The sequence below is a fragment of the Sinocyclocheilus rhinocerous genome, unplaced genomic scaffold, assembly GCF_001515625.1.
Source record: "Sinocyclocheilus rhinocerous isolate Xijiao unplaced genomic scaffold, SAMN03320098_v1.1 scaffold1838, whole genome shotgun sequence".
NCBI classification, from domain to species: Eukaryota; Metazoa; Chordata; class Actinopteri; order Cypriniformes; family Cyprinidae; genus Sinocyclocheilus; species Sinocyclocheilus rhinocerous.
The window spans coordinates 213,186-217,427 of NW_015660505.1; positions in this window are offsets into that span (position 1 = coordinate 213,186).

Genomic DNA, 4,242 nt, shown 5'->3' on the forward strand with positions numbered 1-4,242 from the left:
TAATGGAAAATGGGTTACAACATGTTGTTGATGTTACTGAAGACTAATTCCCTTTTGGCAAGTAAGCTCTATGCTTAAACCTTACACTGAAATGAGAGCTAAAAAAAAGCAAGTGCTGTACTGTGAGCCTATTTACATTGTTGTTGACAGCTTTTTATCTGCTCGGTGTCGTATCTGCATCAATAGAGGATGTGCCAGATATGTCCACCAATTAGTTTGCAGTGTTTTAAGGTTGTCTGCTCATCATTTGAAGTTATGTAGTCTGCCCTCAAGTGACATAGCCTTGAATACTTCTGTCTTAGGTCATTAGAGAGCATTTAGATTATCCTTTAACTCTTAGCCTTTATGATAAGGTGAATCTATAACTGGGGAATTGCTTCTGTGTACTTAATGAGTCAGTGAAGGGCTTCATTTAGAGCTACAGTGAAGAAAAAGGAAAAGATGTTGTCTCTAGTCAACTCATTATGCAGAACTTTCATTTAACAGGTCATGGCCATCTGATCAAGAGTGTTTGTCGGGTTTGAAATCCAATTAAAATCAGAGTTTTCCTATTCAGTCATTTTCTCTCCCCTCTGTTTCCTCACAATCATCTTCTCAGGTAATTATGAGAGTCTCAGTGTTGCTATGGCAACCAGTGAAGATATATCGGATATTGACTCCACTGCACAAATGGATCCGATTTCATCACTTGACATATAAATGACACTGCATTCAATCCTAAATGTTTTATTTGACAAACAAATCATGTTTGTGTTCAGTGTAAACACATTTAGTGTGTATTTACTAGAAACAAATAATGTGACATGGACAAAAACTGCAAGTATTGATTTTATAAGTTCTGATAAATTGTTGTCCTAATAGGAAGAACCATTTGAGACACACATGAGGCTGGGTAATGCAGGAAGATGCTAACACTGGTAGTATATGTCAGCCTATAGTTTGATATAAGGTAAACATTCATTTATTTGTGCTGTTTTTATTTTATTTTATATTATATAGTTTTATAGGAGGAGGTTTCATAGACTTAGAAAATTCATTTTTCAGAAGTTTTTAGGTACAGACATCTGTTGTGGGTGTTCTTGGCAAGTTTGATATAAGGTAAACATTAATTTATTTGTGCTGTTTTTTATTTAATTTTATATTATATAGTTTTATAGGAGGAAGTTTCATAGACTTAGAAAATTCATTTTTCAGAAGTTTTTAGGTACAGACATCTGTTGTGGGTGTTCTTGGCAGTTTTTATGAGGCTTTTTTTAAAAATCGGAATTATATCGTATCGACCGAAGTTAAAAAAATATGTTGTGATATAAATTTTGTCCATATCGTCCAGCCCTAGATAATCGTAATTAATAATCGATTTGTCATAATCGTGCAGCCCTATTACAGTTGACCCGGCAGGATGTATAAATCCCAACATTCATGGTTGTTTGAACGTATGTGTTTATGTGTGCAAATCGGTATTGATTGTGACTCTGCTTTGTAAAGTGGCTGGAATTGATGCTGTCCACATCAGAATGTAATGATGCAGAGAAACAATAAGCTGACCAACTGACTTTCTCACTGCGCAAAGAGTTCCTGTACACCGCAACATCACCACAGCCTTAAACCAGTGGAGAGAATTTAAAAAATGAAATTGTGTCTCTCCTATGCTCTCACCATAACACTGTTGTTGCACAATTCATATCATCATTTCATATTGCCCTACAAATGCAAAACACAGTGACTACAATTTTTGAGCCAAATTCATCAACATGCAGAGACAATATTGTTCCCCTAAAATACAACATTTTTACTTTTGTTCTGTGATTGGTGAAAATTATTTAAATAATATCTTGAAATTATTTTTTTTATCAAGTTGGCAATGTATCTTTTTTTCTACCCACTATAATTGTATATAAACCTTTATAGTAATAACCAAATTTTGTTTCTTATTGTTAAATCGGTATTGATTGTGACTCTGCTTTGTAAAGTGGCTCTGGCAAGGCTGGAATTGATGCTGTCCACATCAGAATGTAATGATGCAGAAAAACAATAAGCTGACCAACTGACTTTCTCACTGCGCAAAGAGTTCCTGTACACCGCAACATCACCACAGCCTTAAACCAGTGGAGAGAATTTAAAAAATGAAATTGTGTCTCTCCTATGCTCTCACCATAACACTGTTGTTGCACAATTCATATCATCATTTCATATTGCCCTACAAATGCAAAACACAGTGACTACAATTTTTGAGCCAAATTCATCAACATGCAGAGACAATATTGTTCCCCTAAAATACAACATTTTTACTTTTGTTCTGTGATTGGTGAAAATTATTTAAATAATATCTTGAAATAATTTTTTTTATCAAGTTGGCAATGTATCTTTTTTTCTACCCACTATAATTGTATATAAACCTTTATAGTAATAACCAAATTTTGTTTCTTATTGTTAAAAACTAGGGTTATCAATAAACCATGTTTAATCTCATGATTTGCAAAAGCAGAATGATAAATTGGTAAATGTGTTCAGTTTTAAATTAAAATTGTAAAACATTTTTTGTTCATATCTTAAGTTAGCTTTGACAGAACTAAAAAGGCATTTTGTTAAATGTTTAAAAACCTAAAAGAGTCCTGATTTCAGTCAGTTTTTACAAATTGTGCTCTTTACTGCATTTTGCATTTTGATTGCTTTTTGTAGGGCATCATAACATAGTATACGCTCTGATGCTGGAATGTACATCACAAATCAAAATCTGGGATTTATGCCAGGTTTTTTGGGTAAAAACAATACAGGTTGTTGCCAAACTCACATTTAGAGCTCTTTTGTCAAGTACTGTTGTATGCTTCATTGATAATTGTTAGTTTATGCAGAATTTAGACAAATAGCCTCCTGTTTGAATTCTGTATGTAAACAAGCACACAGGCTCAAACACCCATAATCTCACACACTGCGGCCGCACAGATGGATTTGGATAGTTTGATGTTTGTGTACAAATCAGATTAAAGTTCTGTTTGAAAACTGGGAAAACCACACACATTTACATGGAATACATTCCCTGTGTACATCAATTTTACCTGACTTTAAACTCAGTAGTCTGTGATGACCACAGGGAATAAACTAAAAGGATCAAGTATCGTATTTGTTATTTTGGGTAACTGTAAACGTGTAGATTAGCATCATCCCCAGTGGCTCTGCCGTTTTCAGAGGCTTCATCTCATTGCCAAGGCTCATTAGAACTGGTCAGTGACATTCACTACGTAACAGAAATTGGTCTTCCTATTAATCAGCTGCACTTGACAGGAGATCAAGAATGAAAACAGAGCAAGCATGACAAACTTTGGACCAGTAGCCAAATAACTCATTTTCATGGGCTTTGTCAGCAGCCATTGAATATGCACTGCTGATGTGTCCTTTAAAATGGGTGTTTGAAAAAGTCATTACACACTGTGTTTGGTGATTTAGGACAATGGACATAAAATTGTATTGGATTGGATTTGATTATTGCTGAATGATAAAAATGCACTGGGGTAGTAGTTGGAGAATGTTGCCCAAATAAATTATTACAAGCAGGGCCTAGATTTTGTCAGCATGTGTATTAAAACTCACTTTAATAATGCACCGTAATTTTCTGCATAGTCATACTGCATTTTAAATCAGCTGTTTCACTAGACAAGCTGTGTTGAACTCATTGTTAAATATCTATTTAGTACTCATAGTACATGTTTTATTTTATTTTTAATCTTTCTTTCTGTCTGTCTGTCTGTCTGTCTTTCTTTCCTCTCTCTCTCTCTCTCTCTCTCTCGACTATAGAACCCACCCTATACTTCAGCTATGCAGTAATGAATGCTGTAAGAAAAATTTCTTCTGGATTATTACCTACCTGCTGTGTGTGCTCACCTCACATTTAATATTTGGAGGCATGAAGAGAGAAATGATGGGTGTGAGATTTAGCACTGAATCATTAAATGGAAGAGGCTTTGCCACATAGAATAAAAACATGCAAACATATTCACAAGTCCATAGCTCCAGTTTATGGTGTGAGGGTTATATAGCAGCTCCTACTGATGAGATGGTAAAAATTTGGTTTTATTACCAGTGGGGCATTATGTGGAAATAGATCTGAATGGAAAATGATCATGTGCTGTTTGTTAATACGTTTTTGCAAAGTAAAATCCAATTTAATGGCTGGGTTCTTCAACGAGGCGCTAGATTATGTGAGAGTTTGGTGTGTCACACTCCATGGCCCTCTAATTACTGTGG